The sequence below is a fragment of the Chelonia mydas genome, chromosome 3 (assembly GCF_015237465.2).
Source record: "Chelonia mydas isolate rCheMyd1 chromosome 3, rCheMyd1.pri.v2, whole genome shotgun sequence".
Lineage (NCBI taxonomy): Eukaryota > Metazoa > Chordata > Testudines > Cheloniidae > Chelonia > Chelonia mydas.
In genome coordinates, this window is record NC_057851.1 from 70,873,497 (window position 1) to 70,894,092 (window position 20,596).

The 20,596-nt window shown below is 40.9% G+C and overlaps 1 protein-coding gene across 1 annotated transcript in view; it reads right to left on the reverse strand.

Annotated features, from left to right (window-relative positions):
* The window catches only part of GPR63 (G protein-coupled receptor 63), a 36,742-nt gene extending 30,875 nt beyond the window's left edge, over positions 1–5,867 (reverse strand). The window contains exon 1 of the mRNA XM_037894499.2: positions 5,155–5,867. The gene's annotated coding sequence lies outside the window, so the exon portion shown is untranslated. The remainder of the gene's footprint in view (positions 1–5,154) is intronic.
* Between the last annotated feature and the right edge of the window lie 14,729 nt (positions 5,868–20,596).

Sequence of the window (20,596 nt, forward strand, 5' to 3'; positions counted from 1 at the left end):
GAAAGCCTAGGAATTACACACACAAAAACTAAAGTTAAAAGAACACAGGCACCCTTAATTTTGGCATTTCCTAACATTTGCGTGTTTGACTTTGCAGTCCTAATAATGTTTATTTCGACAGTTATTTGTGTGCTATCTATATATAGATGGCGGCAAAATATACTCAATTCAGCAAGGTACTTCAAAAGTGCCACTGAAGTCAATTGGACTACTCCCATACTTCAAATTAGGCAGGTACTGAAATACCTTACTGAATCAGGGCCTTAGACAGTAAGCTAAGCTTTAGAAAAGAAAGGTGTTGAAACATGTGAACACTGAGATGCTTGTATCCTATGAGGAATCTTTCAAGTAAATTTACATGGAATGACTAAACTGGGGCTTCAGCTCGGAAAGTACTTAAGCACTTGCTATGTTCCAGTGTGTAGTTAAAGTTAAGCATGTGCTTAAGTACTTTCCTGAACTGCAACCTAAGTGATTAAAAGCTTCATGTTCCTGCTCTTCCCCTTTTTACTCACAAAGTGTTTAACAGTATTCCTCCCTCATATTATAAAACGTTCTATGGAACTAGTTTGGTCTTGGGGTCTTAACAGGTAATGTATAAAACATGTGTGCTGTGTTTTATCATGTCACCAGACTTCCTCGTTGAATTATTTCCTACATTTAAAATATCACTGTAATTCATCCATGTTCTTCTTTATTCAGGTTCATCAATACATGAGAAAATCATGTAGCAAATCTAAATTCTTAGTTGTACTACTAATTTGGATGGTAGTTATAGCCCTTAGCACACACACTACACATGCTTTTTAAAATGCATTGCTTTCCTGAGGGGCAGTGTACCTATTGGGTTCTAGTCCTGGCTATGTCACTGGCTGGCTGGCTAACCATGGGCAAGTCACTTTACTTCTCTGTATCTCGGTTTCCCCATCTGTGAAATGAGGATAATGATACTGACTTCCTTTGTAAAGTACTTTGAGGTCTTCTGATGAAAAGCACTATGCAAGAGATAGGACTATTATCTAGACACATCAAGATATCTTCCCTCACAATTCTCCCCCCCCCCCCCAAAAAACATAACATACGGTACACACACAGTGAGACCAAGAATTCAAAAAACACCATAGATTTGAACCAAGCAGCCAGATGCATATTTACAAAATTCCAGACGGAGTCCACATGCCCAAGATTTGTTCATAATTCTGATGGAAGAGGACCAGTGCATGAAGAAATCTTCTTGGACTTCAGCCATGCTAACAACTTTAAATCCAGCTTTGAGCCATTTAGCCCAAGCATTGTGTCATGCTAGTTGGTATAAGAATATTAGCACGCTCTGGGTTGGCTTCTCATACCCTTATTCACATTGAATAACGCCTTACTAGCCCAGTGGGTCTGCCCCAGAAGCAAAACTGGAGTGGGAGGAGGAAAAGTAAGTTTTGCCAGCCCTTTCCTGAAACAGCTTACTTTCCCTCTCTGCTGCACTGGCCAGTGCATAAGGGGAGGGTGTGGGGGAATGGAGTCAAGCCTTTACCCACTTCCTGACTGGCCCCCTATGCAAAAGAGAAGAGTAGCATCACAGATACATCTGCTCTCCCCAACTCTCCTGTATAAGTTGATCTTATGGGTAGCCAACACAGGGGAATGAGGGAGAATCTTGGGCTTCCTTATGCCCCCTATGCAAGTGACTTATGCCACTTATAATTGAGCCCATTGAGCTCAATGAGACTACTCACTGAGCAAGGTGTTATTCAGCATGGATGAGGGTACCAGAATGTGGCCTGAAATGAGCAAAGTCAAAATATGTTGGCAGACATTCTACCCAATTAAGATATTTAACTGATCTCAAGATCTTTTGTTTATTCAAGACAGTGGAATGTAATATACATTGGAATGAATAAGCAAAACATCTACCAGTGAAATAAGGCACTAAGAAGCATGTGATAATCCCTATATATGTTTTAATGCCCCATCATATCTACAGCACTTCAAAGCAGGACCAATGTCTTACAGTGGATGTAAGAGACTCCTCCAGATTTCTTTCTACTACAGCAAGTAAAGTTATCTTCACGCAAATGGTTACACAACAGCAATACCTGTTTCCAACTTCAAAACTACAAGCCTTTTCTACTGTTTCGTCACTTAGGACTAGTCTACAACAGCATGAATGCAGCTGCACCACTGTAGCATGTCTGGTGAAGAGCTCTCCCATCAGCATAATAAAACAACCTCCAATAGAGGTGATAGCTGTGTCAGTGGGCGAAGCTGACATAGTGCTGTCCACACCGTGCTTAGGTTGGTATAATTTATGTCACTCGGTGGGGGAGGGGTGGCTTATTCACACCCCGAGCTACACAAGTTATACTGACATAAGTGGTAGTGTGTACAAGCCCTTAGTATGCTATGCCTCCATACATCACCTACTCTTATTATTAAAGAGAGATTTTCAGAGTGGCACAGGAATGAAATGTGAAAACGTGATCAGCCATTACCTTATGAAAAGTGTCAACATCTCTTAATAGATGAGCAGATAATGGGAAACGAGTATGCTCCTGTCAGTTTTGTCCTGATTCATATTATTTTCTCAATTTATAAAGGCAGCTATCCATTTGACACACACTGTAATAATAATGACACTGTCTAATAACTTATGCAAGTAAACATGCATAAGAAAAGCATCTGGGTTTCTGATCTGGGATAGTATGAGTGCAAAAATTCAATTTCAGGTATGGAAACAAGCAAAAATTTTGCGAAGATGATCACAGTGAATAAAACAAATAAACCTCAATACTGGTCAGAGTCAAATCTGCTTCTGTAGACAGCTTCATTACAATTAAATTTTTTAATCTAATATGACCCTGGGAACGTTACAACATCACTGTTAAACCTGACATCAGACAGTAGAGAGTAGAACACTGCAAACATTGAAGCAAAGCACACTGAAGAGCTGGCAATCACTGTTCCCTCTAAGCTGTGCACGTGTGCGCACGCACACAGATCCTAAACCCTGCACACCCGGTGAAACACCACACACACAAAAATTTGCACAGAAGCACAACAATTTGCACAGAAGAAATTTTTTGCACACACGGCCTGTCAAAAATTAGAGGGAACTTGGTTTTTCCCATTCAACTAACTGCTTTTTTGAAAAAACAGCTTTTAACAGATATTCAGAAATGGTCTATGTAATCTGTGAGAAACTGTCTCTCATATCAGATTCTTATTCTCTCTGCTATAAGATCAGCTATGTACCATACGTTCCTTACAATAGCAGAGAATGCATTGTACAAAATATATTTCCCAGTATTTAAACATTCATTCTTCAATAAAAATGAACAATTTTTGACAGTCCCCTCAGCCACACACACAACTTGCTTGTCACATCTTCTGCCCCATTTTGCAAATGTAGATGTTGCTTATATCTTTATGCATATATATTCCTTGGTTTCACCCCATTTTCATGGGGAAACAATTATACCTTAACTGATTTGCCAAAAATGTCTTTACAATTCTACTTACTGAAACATTTCATAGTGTGTCTTGTATTATGTGTCTCTGTACAGTCATTAATGAAAGATGCTATGCACAAAGTTGCATTGTACACAAAATCCCACAAATAAAATTGTTCTAACCTGATGGGAAAACCAGTTTCTCTCATGTTTTCATGGGGCACTTTTTTGGCTAAGAGTCACTCTTCAATCAAAAATATATCAATGGGTGTATGTTAGTATTTTTGTCTAGCAAAAAACTTTTCACAATCAAGACCTTAGATACAAAACACTGCTGGTAAGGACAGAAAATCCTAAAATAACTAGATAGATACTGTTGCAGTTCTCACAGCCCAAGAATTCACAAGTCAATTTCCTTTCTTAGGCAATAAATAACATGCATCCTCTGGTAGAAAGTATTTTGGACTTGAAATCTATTTAATATATTTTAAAAGTAGAAATCTGAGTCCCCAGCCACCCAATTTAATTTGCATTTCTGCAGGCAAAGTGATAACAAGACAATACATAAAAGAGAGAATCGGAATGAAAAATAGAGAAATATAGATACTGTATAGGCTATAAAATCAAACTGTAAAGAATCATTCTTAAAAAGGTAAGGGAAGATAAAGAGATGACATTCAACCCTTTAAATATCTACTATGAATGTAACTCCTCGAGGATAATAGGGAGCTTTCATGTTTGGATCACATACTGAACTATAGCTTTTATTTAGCAACCACTCGAAAGAACAAGCCCACAAACCACTCAAAAGAACAAGCCCACAACTGAGGCAATAAAAGACAAAACATGGACTGTGTGTTTTCAACACCTTTGCAAAGAGGCCAAAGACCACTGTAAAAGGCACATGCTTTATGGCCAAGTTTGAACAGATATAAAATAATGCCAGAATTTGAGGGGCCAGACGAGGAAACACTTTTTAAAAAGAGGAAATGGAAACGCCTCGTGTGAAGGTTTGTCTTGGGAAACAGTTGTGTGAGAAACCTAAAGCGCCTACCTCATGGCTGACAAAACCTCTACTTTTTAGCACCTTTAGATTCGGAAAGAAGAGTCAGTTTCTTTGGCTGAACTCTGCAGCAGTGCAACTGGGTTATAACTAGGGTTATAAAAACCCAGTAACCACTCTGCCTATTAATTAATGGCTTGAGAAATGGCTCCTGGAATAAAGCCTGAAGATGAAGCGGATTTTTCCCACCTGGACGGCTGGCTAGAGATTATTTGCAACTCGAATTAGGCTCCACAGCCAGTTGCCCTGGGGCCCAGGAATGCAAGCACTCTTCGGGGTGCAGATGTCTAAAACGGCCTAGTTGCTTAGAGACAACAGCCCGAGTGAAAGGGCACCAGGTGCCACGGAGAAACGGTGCGTTTCTAGCTCAGCCCCAGTCAGAAACGAGAGAATTAGTCTAGCGGATGGGATCCGCACTGTAAGTTAAACAAAACAAATGCACCTGGGACAATTGTGCAGGACTCTCCAGAAAAAGAAAAACCCCAGCACAATTCTGGGGTTCACCTCTCCCCTCTCTCCCATTCAGATGATCCGCTCCCTCTGGCGCACACGCATAGCCCCCCCCCCCCCCCCGCACTCACAACTGGAGCAATCCACTTGCTTTGAACAGCGGGCAGAAGGGTGTTTAGGAAGAGAACAAAGTCTCACCTCGGAACAACCACCGCGCCTTGCAGATCCCGGCAGAGCAAACGCCTGGCCTGATCCGACGCCTCCTGGAACTTTCCTGACATAGCAGCAGCCAGCAGCTCGCTGCCCCCGACTGGAGAAAACAAAAGGTTCAAAGCTGGGAGCAGGAGGAGGCAGCCCAGGAGGCGCATTGCCTGCAAGCTGGGGCTGCTCTCTCTTCCTCAGGGTAGCCCGCCTGCGCCCCGCTCAGCGCAACCTTCCCCATTGCTTTGAGGACGGATCTGCTGCTGCTGCTGGACAAACAGACTCAAAGCCTGGTCGGAGGAGGAGGAGGAAACGTTTTCCAGCCAGCCGCCTCCTTCTACTAACTGCTTCCCTGCAAGTGGCTGCTGGCCGTCCCGGCCGGTCTGTGCAATGCTGCTGCCGCCGCTGCTGCTGCCGGGGCGGGCCCCCGCCCGGGAGGGGAGGAGACTCCGCGCTCCGAGAACGTGCACCAGTGGCCGCGCGCTCCCGCCGAGCATCCCTCGGGCCCGGCTCGCCGCGCCGGCCGCTCCAGGTATGTGGTAGCAGCCTGGCGCACCTTGCACCTGCGTGAGCAGTCGGCCCCGGCCCTGAGTGCAGGCGCGAGCGAGCGCACGGCAGAGGCCCGTTGCAATGGAGCGAGGCTGGTGCTTCCCAAGGGAGAGAGCTCGCTGCCTGCCAGGGGCTGCTCAGAGCCGGGGTGGACCTGCCTGCACCAATCCTGGGCAGGGGGAGCGTGCACTGGAAAGTCTCGTCTGCTCTTGCTCTGGGCATGTAAAGGAGCAGTTTATAGAAACACACTGGGATTTAGCACCAACTGCTATGAAAACACTGTGTGTGTGATCCCACTTTTATTTTGTTCCTGCATTCGCATTAAGTGCTTTCTATTAAATTGGATGTTTAAAACAGATGCACACGTGACATTTCCATTAGGGGAGATGGATGTTGCTGCACACTATTTACAATAAATCGTTTGCCTCCCATTGGCTTGGCACATACGTATAAATATGCTCCATTTCTCTAATGTTGGATTCCCCCCCCCCCCCAATCCTCAACTCTAGTTATGAACAGAAAAATGACTGTAGAAATAACACTTCCTCACTCCATAGAGATCTGCTCCCTTTGTGGATTGAGTCATATCTGCTGACTTTAGTGACTAAGATACATTTTTACTGCTTTTGACTCCCCATAGAGCCAATACGACCAAGAGGAAGAGGGCTGGATTCAGTTCTGGCTCATCATTAACTAAGTCTAACTGCAGAATCTTCGAGCAAGGTGCCTATTAATAGCATCAGTAACACAATTCAGGCAAAAAGAAAAGGAGTACTTGTGGCACCTTAGAGACTAACCAATTTATTTGAGTATAAGCTTTTGTGAGCTACAGCTCCACTGAATGCATCCGATGAAGTAAATTGTAGCTCACGAAAGCTTATGCTCAAATAAATTGATTAGTCTCTAAGGTGCCACAAGTACTCCTTTTCTTTTTGCGAATACAGACTAACACGGCTGCTATTCTGAAACAATTCAGGCAGGGAATGAGCTTAGCTTTCAATAAATGTTATTATATTGTATCAAATGTATTAATTTTATTTCAATTAATTGTATTGTCAGTTAAAAGAATTTGTGGAAGACTAGTTATTTCTTTATGGGAGCAGTGTCAAGACTGAAAGGATATAATGCCACTATGAAAACTCTTTTTCTCTTTTAACTTATAAAGTGAGTGTATTTGATCTTTCACTCAGAGAAAGCCAAACTTAAAACTCCAGAATGCCATTTTTACACAGACAAGGTGGGTGAGGTCATATCTTGTACTGGACCAACTTCTGCTGGTGAGAGAGACAACCTTTCAAGCCACACAGAGCTCTTCATAGTCAAACTGCACTTTGGCTATTACAAAGATTGTAGTAGGCACTCAGCATGTGTCTCTATCCAATCCCCAAGTATCGGACAATAACCAAAATGAGAATGAGAAGAAAATGAAGATTACAGGAAGCTTCAGGTTCTCTCATATTAATTTCTTGAACACAATACAGATAGTGGGCATTATAACAAAAAGAAGTCAAGGCCCACGCTTTCAATAATAGCTACCAAATACGCATCCAACCTGGGTCAGGTTTTTTGTAGGTAACGGGAAGGAGGGATATTTTCTTTTGTTTTTTAGATGCTGAGCACATGTAGCTTCCACTGAGTTCAGCTGGAGTTGTGGGTGCTGAGCACTTTTGAAAATCAGCTTTGGACTTTCAGAAATGAAGACACCCAAAATCAACGGCTGCTTTAAAAAATGTGACCCAAGTGACTTTTCTGTGGCCACACAGCAAATCAGTGACTATCAAGTGGCTATCAAGATGGAAATTAACTCCCTGAATATTCTTAAAACATATCTTCAAAGCTTATTTAATTGACAACCTGTTATATCTTCACTGCTCAAGATTAGCATTCCCACAGGATTCTGCATTTATTTGCTGGTTTTACTGTATGCATACACAGTTTGTGCTTTAATTGAGAGACGCTTCAGTTGAATGTGTCTGAACAATTAACTTGTCAGGCCAGCATGGATAGTGGACTTTCATCCCAGCGAAAAGGAATAAATCTTGCCTTGACCTTTATATTTTCAGTTCATATGGATAGAATGCAGTGCGCACATTGTTTTCCTCTTTGTTCCCTCGAATTAATGCACCAGCTTCACCTCTCTTTCTTCTTTGTCTGAGGGAAGAGCTTTGTCATTCCATGGAGGGCTGTACATGGAGGGCAACACTGCTCTCTGGTGAATACCAGCAGTGCACTTCAAAAGAAGGTTTCCCTTCTCAAGTGCATCTTTAAACACTAATACACTAACACTAAGACCGAGTACTGGTCTTCCCAACTGAGAGTTCAGAATGCCTAAGGAGACCAATGGGTAGATCATTAGTCTTTCAGATCTTTGCTTAGGAAACACTTACAAAAAAACTGTATTGTGGCAACACTGTGGCCTCTATAGGTAAGCTGGCTCTTCACTGGACCAAGTATGGGGAGGGTGATGGAGGGGCTTCACTTGTCTATGCAGTCAAGACCCACAGAGCTGGTCAAGAAATGCACACAAATGAGCTTTTGCCCCCCTCACCTTTCAAGTAGCCTTCAATGGGCATTGAGCCTTTCTCCCTTGATGCCCATTCTGACCACACAGAACAGCTCCAAATAATAAGAAAATGGTTGTAGAAATAAATACTTATGGCATATTCATACCTAGCCAGTGCAGGAAGGGATTAACAGACTTCCCTGGAATCAGGAAAGTAGAAAGGCCAATCCTGTAATAACTGCCCAAGATAAGATACCAAGTCTGGAGAGAGGACCCTTTGACAAACTAATGAGTAGCAAAAAATACAAGGAAGGATTACTCTCAGCCCACAGCTGGAGGAAAGCTTGGGTTTTTAGGCTGATATGCCAGGGAGAACACATTGTCTCAGATAAAAAATAACTATGAGCAGGATCTAAACGTACCTGCTAGGGCCCTTGAATAAAAAGTGACTTTTCTGGTCATTTTACCCCAGAAGCAAGTGGCGGGGGTGGGGGAGGGAAAGTGGAGGGAAAGTTTCCCTAACGTAAAAGGACTGTCATGAATGGCTACATCTACATGGAAGTGTTTTTGAAAATCCTGTTGCCCCAGCATTAGTTCAGGTCCTCCAGGGGTAGGAGTGAAAGTAAAGACTGGCTGTTGGCATTTTTACTGCTGTTTCTTCTAGCACTGCAGGTTTAGATAACACAGTGGTTCTCAACTGTTCTGTTTACCATTGTGGACCACAATGTTTTATGTGGGCCACATCCAATACCATCTCGCGGGCCCTGAGGATGTCACATGGGACACAGCTCTGTGCTGATTGGGCCCCCGCAAGCAGCCTGCGGGCCGCAGGTTGAGAACCACTCAAAACACAATGGTCAAACTGCTAGTGGCTTCTCAACACCAGCATTTCCACCTTTGTTAGCATCTGTAGAGCTGCAGCAGTGCTAAAGCAATGGAGAGATTTTAGGAAATATTTCAGCGTGGACAAAGTCCTGGAAGCAAGAGTAGCCCAATTTGTGGACTAGTATGCTAGCAAAGACTGGTCTATATTAATTCCTGATGTGTGGGAATAGGCAATGCTGATGGCAGAGACTCATTTTAGATTTGGTTCTTTGCAGAAGGATACCCCCACTGTTAAGATCTTTGTTTACCCTTTACCTGCTGTGGTGTTCAATTTTTTGAGAGCAGTGGGTAACCATCTAAAATGTCATTGGCCTGTCTTACTCACAGTGCATAATACACAATGATTAGCACAAGTACTATGTAATTTATTTCTTTGACTACAACTGTCAGAATCCTTGAAGCAGTCACTACCTGCAAACATGTTACAAGAGAATATTTGTGTTTAGACTTTTTGAATTATTTTGCTCACAGGAATATTTGCATGAATATTTCTCTTTCATCCATGATATTGCTTTTTCAACCCTACCTAAGAGGTGGCTGTGGGAGGGTGGCTTTCAACAGCCAAAGTACTATTCTGAGCCATATCCCATTCAGATTTCCCTCCTAATGGAGCTTGATACAACGTAAAAGATCTTACATGCTTCTTTTGAGGTATCTGCATAATGTGCAGCACGGGCCAAAGTTTAATAATATAGGGAAGACTAGGAACAGAAATCACACCCTCCCAAAATCTCTTTATTCATGAAAATTGTCAAAGTGTGGAACACAGTTGATGGAATAAGCCAATTATATTTATATATAAGCCAAAGAGCACTGGATTCAGGAAATAGGCATACCAGATGAGATGCTGCACAGACTTCAGGCAAGAGCACTTATTCTATTATGAAGCAATTACATAACGTTAAATATTCAGATTCCTTTATAAAGTACCATCATGTGCTAACCAGAAACAGGGCCTGAGTTTCAATACTTAGGTCTGGATCTGAACTTCTTCCCCCACGTGCAGACATTTGGATCTGGGGGGTTTGGTTCTAGCACGTCTCTAGTGCCAAGATTTTATGAGGTCCACCCTCTTAATGCCTGCTTCATCACTGTAATAGAGGATTAAATTTGACGACCATGAAAAAGCAAACACTCACTGCAACAATTTGGGCTCCAGCACAGCATAGCACATGCACAATCACATGGACTTCAATGGGACGACTCATGCTTAAAATTACACACACGCTTAAGTTCTTTTGCTGAATCTAGGCCTAGGATACATGCAACCATATGACATTAACTGAAGCAAGCGAAGAAAGACTAAATGAATAAGGGTTATGTTGAAAAAAATAGACTGCTATTTTTGCAGTGGAAGCATATGACATTTATCTGTTAACTGATGCAGAAGGCTAGTGAACTGGAGCTGAGCTTGAAATGTAGCATGAAAATCATTTCACACCTCTCAGAGTCATCCTGTGATGTGCTGTGAAGCTGCCTGTGCTAGAATGCATACATCCCAGTCCCATGTTATTTCCTCACAGTTTTAGTATTCTGTCTCCCTTACTAGGCAACAAAACAGAAGACAAGAGACAGTGATCACATCTTTGGAAACCTGAGATTAAAAAGAAATTGTTATTGACAAACAAATCTTTAAAAAAAACTAAACATAAATTATGCCCAATCCTTTTTAAGAACCAAGAGGATAGAACAAAAGTAACTCTTTTGTTACTTCCTTTGCCTTTAGACTCAGAGATTTCCACAACAAGGATTTGTAAATTAACTCTGTTAGATGTACCTGAAAAGAGTGACAAAGCTAAAGATACTATATGAAATAATATCCTTCCATCTATCTGTGCATGGAAGTCAATGGCACTTTGGCACCATCGATGTGCCACCCTCTCAAAAAGACCACTCACAGCTGGTGCAGTGTGGATCTGCTTGCTTTTGAAATAGGCTAGACAAAAGAAATCCTGTTGCATCTGTGTGTCATCCTCATCGTCTCTTTAATCTGGGTGAAATTCAGGTGTCCTTTGTGATCTAGGAAGCCCTAAAGGGCCTGGACCTCAACTATGTCAAAGTCCATCTTCCACTTCTGTGCCCTTTTATGACAATGATGCTTGATTCTAAGAGGACTTGGGAGCCTATCTGCATCTCCAGGTGCCTGAATACACATACAAATCTGTCCCTTTGTCTTCCTGTATTTGTAGAGAGCCTAGTACAACAGGCTCCAGTTCTTGATCCTGTAAAACAAATAATGTATGACCACATTTTATTTGCAAAAGGTTGGTATTGCTATGGCACAAGACTGACTCTGGGAAAAGCAGAGTGTTTGATATGATTTGAAAAAGCATTTTTACTCACTGAAGCAATCACAGCTTAGTAATGAACATATGCTTCCTGATGCAAGCTGTGATCTATTGGGCTAATACCCTCATTAAATTCTAGTCTCACCTTTTGAATAGTGATGTCTTTTAGTGCTTCCAAGCTTAAGATAATTTTAGAAGGGCTATCTAACAGTTCTAATAGTTCAGAGGTGGGGAAAAGAACAATAAAATATTACTTAACTAATAAAGAGCTGGAGAAAGGATACATTTTAGAACAGACACACACTGTCAAGTCCTGCCCACTTTATTCACACAAGTCTTGGCTTCACTATTATTTTTACTCTTGATATATGATGATGGGATAAGCAGGAATAGAATTTAGATCCTCCTTTTCCAAAAGCACAGGCTACTATCACTTGATCTGAAGGAGAATCTCCAAGTCTTAATGTAACACTAACAGACCCCGGTTGACGGAGGACAGTATTAAACCTGGGACCTCTGGAGCTTAGTGCATGAGCCTCTACCGCATGAGCTAAAAGCCAACTCCCTGTTAGCTAAGGCTGTAGGGCACACTCATTAATCTCTCTCTATAGCGGTCTTGGTGCCACTAGATGGGACAGAAACCACATCAAGAAGGTGTGTGGATTACATTAGCACCAGTGGGACCATTCACAGACTAAGAGGAAGAGAATTTGGTCAATAGTTAGCAGAGCAGAAATGCACCAAAATTGTTCCTATTTGTGGAAATACCTTTATTTTATTTATTTATTTATTTATTATGGTGCTTGTAACTCCGGGAGCTGAATGATAGAACATTCTCCACAAGGAGTTTTCAGCTAAGAAATCAGCTTCTATCCTTGCTCCTAAATAGTCAGGAATCATTGAACTTTCAGAAATACTGCAATGCCCATCTGTTTGTCCCTGAGTGGATGAATAGATTGGGTTGTGTAAAGGTTGTACTTTTCTTAGGGGGTTGCTCCTGGTTCTGTTTTTACTGGATTATTTAAAATAATGTCAAAGGCACCCAGTTTAACAGAAAGGTACCCTCTCAAGTGTTGTAAATTGCAATAGATACATAAAATGAGATTATTTTTCTGAATGCTAATATTGGGGGGAAATTATAAATCACTGAAAACGACTGTTAGAAATAAACTGCCTTTTACTCTTTTAGTCATAGCTACAAGCACTGTAACTGTGAGGCTATAGCATATGTGTGTGTGTATTTAAATATGCAATTTTATATATCTTTCCTGAATCTGTGAAGTTCTGGCCCTACTGCTACCACTGGAGCAAATGCACATCCAAGATGGAGTTTTGCACTAATACAGTAAAATGTTCTGCATTATGGTTTTCAAGTGAGGAATGACCCTCCAGAGGTTCTCTTCTAATAAGTTGGAATGCTTACCTAAGGGCTTGTCTACACTGGCACTTTACAGTGCTGCAACTTTCTCACTCAGGGGTGTGAAAAAACACCCCACCCCTCCCCGAGTATTGCAAGTTTCGGCGCTGTAATGTGCCAGTATAGACAGTGCACCAGCGCTGGGAGCTACACCCTCACGGAGGTGGTTTTTTTAGAGCCCTGGAAGAGCTCTCTCCCAGCGCTGTGCCACGACTACACAAGCCATGTTAAAGTGCAGCGCTTTAACATTGCCAGTGTAGACAAGCCCTAAATCTCTGGGGATCCCTACCCAGCCACTATCCAATCCGCACATCTTATTCCCGCTGCTATAATTTATGGTTGGAGATCAGAGCAAGGCCTCCCTCCTGGGTTCTAGTACACTGCTCTCTGCTAATATGCCAACATCTGTGACTTTCTTGTTAGTTGTACTTCCCAGTCAGTCCAGCAACAAATATGTTTGAAGTAGAAGTTCAGGTTATGGAGGTTTGGGTTTTTTTTTTTTCTATTGTCAAAATTATTTTATTGCTCATTCAATGTAAAGTCAGGGACAACAAACCAGAAGAATATAGAACAGTTCCACTGAAAACCAGGCCTGATTCTCCACTGCCTTGCACTTTTTATAGTCATTTACATCTCTGTAAAGTTAATGTATTGTGGGTGTACAACGCTACCATTCAGATTGTTAATGAGAGGTGTTAATGAGCTGTCTCCCAGCGCTGGTGCCACGACTCTACAGCCACGTTAAAGCCACGTTTAACATTGCTAGTGAAGACATACCCTAAGGCTTCCAAGCCATGTGCTGGGTAGCTTGTGTTTGAAACAAAGGAAGTACAGGCCACATGGCAAAAGACTATAAAAGGCAGCTGCATCTTCTCCATTTTGTCTTCAATCCTGCTTCTAACCTCTGGATGAACTTTGCTACAAACTGAAGCTCTGAATAAAGGCTTGAATGGCCCATCCAAGCTGTGGATGTATTCCAGAGAGACTTTCAAGTCAGCAAGCTCACCAATACTGCTAGGAACCCGATATATGGACTTTGAAGTCTTTGTATGTATGTGACTATTTTACCATTTAACATCTCTCTTCTTGTTCTTTCTTTTTTCTTTGTAATAAACCTTTAGTTTTAGACACTAAAGGATTGGCTGGCAGCATGGTATTTTGGGTAAGATCCAAACCTATACTGACCTGGTAACGTGGCTGACCCTTTGGGGTCAGAAGAACATTTCGTATATGTGAGTAGAGTTTTAAAATAACTTCTCACTGTACTGGACCTAGGTGCTGACTAGGAGCCAGAGAACTGGAATGCAGTAAAGGGGGCGGTGTGATTTTTGTTTGTTTTGTTTTGTTTTTGTTTTTTGTTTTGCTTCTTGATAACCAGTATGGGGAATCAGAAGCACAGTTTGTGACTGGTTGAGGAGTTTAACGTCAGTGTTACCCACCAGTCTTGGGAGTATCTGCTCTCCCTTTTGCAGCCTGCTCTGACCTTGGCATTTCCAGTGAGGGCTACCCCAGGCACACCGGGTCACAGCCAGCACACCAAAACCACTGCAGAGAGTTTAATCTCTTAATAGATATCAGATGTGGGAGAGGAGCACAGAAGTGGAAGAGGGAGGCCCTTAAAGAAAAATTGCATTTTGGCAAATATCAAAGTCATTCATCCAAATTCCCATAGGCTTTTACTAGTTTATATGGAGCAGAAATAGGAAAAGCAGGCTGATCATAGCATAGCAAGATGGAATAGATCCATGATTATATGCACTGAGACTTTAGTAAACAGGTCGTTCCAAGAATAATTTAGTTTCTTGCCTGCTAATCTAGCACATTAATAATAGGCTAATATGGGTTAGCCCGATTCTCAATAGCACTTTCATATTACATTTCAGTCTCTGATGTTTTTAAAAATGTCAAATCTGTCTTTCAAATGGGAACTTAAGTATTCTTCAGTATTATGTGGGAGAGACCTTGGAGTCTCTACATCATTGTTTGGTGAAGACTGGAGAAGTGACATTCTAATGTCTTAAAAACAAAGGAATCCACCCACAGAACCTTCAAAAATGTCTGGAGTTTGCCAAAGGAAAATTCACAGCTATAGAATGAAACCATATATAGTTTAAAAAAAAAAAAAAAAAAGGACACCAAAACAAAGCAACTTCCTTTGTTTTTATGCCTAATATGGGGAGTATTAGGAAAACTAAATTTTGGCCCTTGTGCTAAAGTTGCCCTGTATTCTTTAGAATACTTTTACAGAGGGAGTAAACCCTGTTTAACAGAAATCTCTTGCACCCTTGTTATTCAAAACCTTAGGCAATGCTCCATATACTTACTATGATGAAGAAGCAAACCTTGTAATAAAATGGATCACTGAAACATTGACAGGTCACAAATATCCTCTCATAGAATCCTTGATCTAACCAAACAAAATCGGTTAAGTGTTTATTTATAATTGCAGGCCAGCATTACAGTACATTAGGCAAACAATTCAGCATCAAGAATAATTTGTTCAAGGCCCTGTTCTGCAAACTGGAAAGTAAACTTTAAAAATCATAAAGTTTTTCTCCAACCCTGAGCAAAGAATGATGGAGAAATAGTGCATCTTGAAGCAACACTTTGAATGAGAAGAATTTAACAAAAATATAAATTTGCTATATTAGTACTGGCTACAATTTTCAATTAAGTCTCAGAGAGCTATTACCCTACTTAGGAATCAAAAGCTGTGTATGGGATTAGTTGCTGTCTTTCATTAGGAACAGTGGAGCTTGACTACAAATGTTTCTCGGGGTCCTTACAGAAAGGTACTAATCAACTTTCTGACAACCGAGTTTTTCCAAAGAGACTTTTCAACTCATACACGTAGAGCTAGATGCCATGGAAACACTGTAAGGAATCTACACACTTCAGAGGAAGGGGACAAATCTAGCCAATAGTGCAATTATGTAAATTGATAGGAGGGAGGGAGCATATCTGTGATCCTGAGTCCTGCATGTGATCACTTTACATGAAGGATCAGATATGACTATGGATTGGCAACAATGCAATAGCCCTCCCACATGTAGTACTCCTATTGAAGTCAAATGGCATTCTTAATAAATGAATCCAAAATTATCATCTCTGCTTCTGTGAGTGGACAAGATGCAAACACAGTGGATCCCTAACTGGGGTAGGGGATACAAAAGAAAGCAAAGTAGAGTTATTTCTGCAACATCTTTCCTCTGGGCCCTGTGATAATCTTTCTTTGGGCTGCGGCTTACACATTTTGGGAGGAAGTGAACTGGGGCAGGAGGGAGGTGAGGGGTGCTCCTATACATTGGCATCCCACATATGAATTATTATTGAAGTAGGGATTTTTTTTTATTTCATTCCTCTAAAGGGCATTGACTCTTTCTGTATGGACAGTGGCCACTCATGGGGTATGTTTAGTATTATTATTTTTATTACAGTAGCATCTAGAGGCTCCATCTGAATCAGGGACCCACTGAGCTAGGCCCTCTACATACACATCATGAGACAATCCCTGATCTGAAAATCTGACCATCTAGATAGACAAGACAAACACAGGATGGGAGAAGGGAGGTATTCTTATATCCATTTTACCAATGGGGGAATGGAGGTACAGAAAGATTAGGTGATTTGCCCAAAATCACACAAGGGGTAGATGACAGAAGCCAGAACTGAATACAAATCTCATGAATCCCAAGCCAGTACCTTAATCACAGGACCATGGCTCCTCTCCAAAGCTATGGTAAAGCTTTCTGGGATCAACAAAGATAGAAAAAGCTGGTTCATTGTTTTATTTCTTTAGCTGCGTTAACATGGAGGGAGGAGGAAAGCATCCCTTGTGGACTGAAATTAAATGGCATTACCTTTTTTATGTTTCACTTTGCTCATTAATTCTTGGCCACTAATCATCCACACAAAAGAGTAATGCTTGTTAATGAGACTTGTGCATAGGGAAAGTGCATAGCCAGTTAATAAGCTATTCCTATAGTATACATTTTTTCCCTTTGTAATCTGTGCTTTAAAACATTGGCATTTCAGAACAACTTTCCATTAAGAAGAATATGGTGCCATTTTTTGTTTGTTTTGTAAAGCATCCAAGGAACAGCCTTTGTTTGAAAAGAAATTAAATTTATAACACCATTCCAGTCTCATGGAAGGTGAACCCTCCAGAAAAACAGTGGCAAGGAGGAGTCATTTTTGCAGTCTCTTTTGAGTAGGAGCACATTTAACGTCCGTGATTAATTCAGCCCTATGTCCTTGTGTGACAAGTGTAAAGGATTAGGACTAATGTGTGAACAGCAGAAAATGTACTTTACCGTCAAGGTCCAGCAAAGCAAGAGAGAAATGCTTCTCATCACCAGGAAGTTAGCAGTCTGCCATAGAGACTGAGACAGGATATATACTGTAAACGAGCTCTTCCCTTCCCAGACAGCGCTGTACCCTCCACTCCCACAAACACTCCCACAAACAGCCAATGTAAGTAATGCAGTTCTCCTAACTACACCCGTGTTGGTCCTACACCTCTTGTGGAGGTGGAGTTATTATGTCGGTGTAGTAGGGCACTTACATCGGCAGGACAAGGCTGTAGTGTGTACACTGACATAATTAGGTTGATGTATGCTGCCTTACAACGACCTAACCGTGCAGGGTAAACCAGGCACGTTTTCTTCAGGTAATAGTGAAGAAGTAATGGTTTGCAGCCGGATTGGGCCAATGCACAGAAATGTATTTCTCAATGTTTATTTGCAATTTTTAGTATATTTACTCCATGGTTTTGCCTAGAGGACCATAGCATCTAGAAATGGAAAAGATCCTTTAGATCACACAATTCGTCCCACTTCAATAGAAAATGTTTATGTCACAGTTTGACATCATAGCATCATTGTGCATAAGAGAAAGAGCAAGTCCCAGAGCAGTTTGTAGTATACAAAACAACTTCTACAGCCTCTGGTGTGTTTCTGCTCAATAGGGAGAATAAGGTGGAATTCAGATTAGGGTTATTGCTAGTATTCTCTTTTTTGGAATAGGTAAGACTTTTGTTGGGCCTGTCATTTTTACAACAGTTTTAGTTTTTCAAATGACTTTCCATTCTTGTTCACAAGCAGTAATTATTACACAAGTTTTGTATGTATGTACTTAAAGAGCATCCCTATGCTATGACTGGATAGGAAGCTTCTTCAGAGCTAATAATATTAACTGGCAATTTTGTTGTATTGAATAAGGTGCATGAAGCCAACAAATATCTCCCATAGCAATGCTACACTGAAATCCAGTAGAATTGCTATATGAAGCAATTTAGAGCTCGATAGAGCAGCATAATCTTCTATTCTGTGGCATTACTATATGCACAGACTGTAAGTACATAAAAGGAGAACAGAAATGTAATAATAGAGGGCTCTTCATTCTAGCAGACAAAGATATAACAATTTCCAATGGCTGGAAGTTGAAGCTACACAAATTCAGCCTAGAAATAAAGTAAGGTGCAGACTTTTAACAAAGAGAATAATTAGCCTTTGGAAGAAGTTATGAAGGATGGTGCAGTATCCATCACTGGGAATTCTTAAATCAAGAATGGATGTTTTTTCTACAAGATATGTTCTAGTTCAGACAAGAATTATTTCAGGGAAATTCTATGGCCAGTATTATACAGGAGGTCAGAGAGATTATCACAATGGTCCCTTCTAACTTTATTAATCTATGGATAAGAGAATTCAATATATTAACAAATCGCTGGAAACAAAATTTGTCTTGTAATAATTAATAGAAAGTAAAAATAATTTAGTTTTCATAGAAAGTTCTTTTCTTGATATTTTTGTGTTTTTAATAAATAAAAGTAACAACTTCTATTTGTATAAAACTTTTTATCCAGAAGGATCCCATAGTGACATACAGACTACATACAGGGATTGCTTAATTCATCATTGAAATGCAAACTTCCATTCTGGTGTGGAAATGGGGCAGCTATCCTCTGTCCACAGCAATATACCTTCTGGGATGTGGGAGCGTAGAAACTACAAGGGCATTTAAGATAGCTGGAGTGTGAATACCTCTGCTGGACCCGAGCGCTACTTGCTCTTCCCCTATATGAAAATTGCCATGAGGAACTGTCATGTTAATAGCAGTTGTTGAAGGAAACACCAATTTATGTGATGAATGAGCTCATTAGGCTTGATTCGGGGCATGGGGCCAAATAGAAAAGTCAATTTTAAATTATCCCAGGATACATTTTTCTGGGAGTATAGAGAAGGATGATACAGGTACTAGCTTGAGATTTGGGAGACCTGCAGTCATTTCTTAGTTCTGCTATAGACTCAGCATGTGACCTGGGGCAAGTCACTCTGGCCCAGTGGCTCCACAAAGGTAATTGGGTACCTATACCTCATCCTTAGGTCCCTAAATTCCTGCAATCCTACAAATTCCCCTTGAACCCTCTTGGTGCCTAAACTCACTCAGCACCTAGGTTTTCAGGGTAAAAGTTCCCTAGCCAGCTAAGGTTCTGCTTTTGGTCATGCACGTGGCTGCCTTACCCTAGGCATCTAAATGCCTATCTCCCACCGAGCCCCAGTGTGGTCCGCAAACCAGTGAAGACAGACAGGGGAATGCCTATTTCCCATACAGGTCCTGATCCAGTAGGTGGACTCTAAGCAAGTCTACCAGATCAAGTCCCATTCAATTTGTGGTGTCAGAACAGGCAGGCAGCCTGTCAGGACTACCAGTAGCGTGGAGTATTTGTGACAAAGTATTGACATTGAGCAGAGTAGAGTGGCTACTCGCATTTGGAGCCTATATACTTGCCTTGGGGTCACCTGGTTAGACCCTTGCTTGTGGATTGGCTAAACTCTTAACACTGAAAAGTAATTACCTCAAATGACTTATCAGGCTCAGAGCATTCATCACAGCTGGATGGAGGTGGTTCCACCAACTACCTTCTCACTTTTAGCCCGATAGTTGGTGCATTCACCTGGGAGGTGAGAGACCAGGGTTCAATCCCCATCTAAAAAAAGGGAGTAAGGATTTTAACAGGAAACTGCTACCTCTCAGCAGAGTTTTATGACCATTGAGCTATGGGATATTCTCATGTGTGTCACCTTCAATCTTTCCTGTTTATTCTGTGTAGGTTCTTACAACAGGCCCACATTTATGGCAACTGAGTACACTGCTTTATACAGCTGGTATAGTGAAAAACTATTTCTAATTTGTAAATACTTGGCTAAAATTACTTGACATTTAGTCTAAATCTGTTATCCAAAACTCACATCAGCCCAGATCTGTGTTTACTTCAAAATCCATGTTAACTTTAAATCATCGTTAACTGGCACAGTTTACATATAACTCTAACTACAAAACTGGATCACTTATTCACCTTTCAATTTACCTAGCACACCTTTGGATGCTTGGCAGATTTCAATTTTTATTTTTTTGTAATTTTGACAGATAATAATGATGTTTATTTAAACATTTTTTTCTATTTTCATCTATTTAAACTTTCATAGTTGGAAATTATGGGAGGGGTCAGACAATAATTATTCAATTACAGTATATGTTGAGATTCAAAACATTAAAGTTTATTGCCATTAACACACAGATTGTCAATATGTCAAAATATACAAAGCAAATATACTTAAATCAAACTATAATAAGTTCTCAAATAGCATTTTTTGCTACTTTGCCTATCTGTAAATTTTGATTATTATCGATGGAAATATTTTTTTCATTGGTTTGTGAGTGTAGCCAGTAAAATTGACATTTACCAATAAAAATCTACTCCTTCCAATCCTGCGTATAAATAACTGTAGGCAG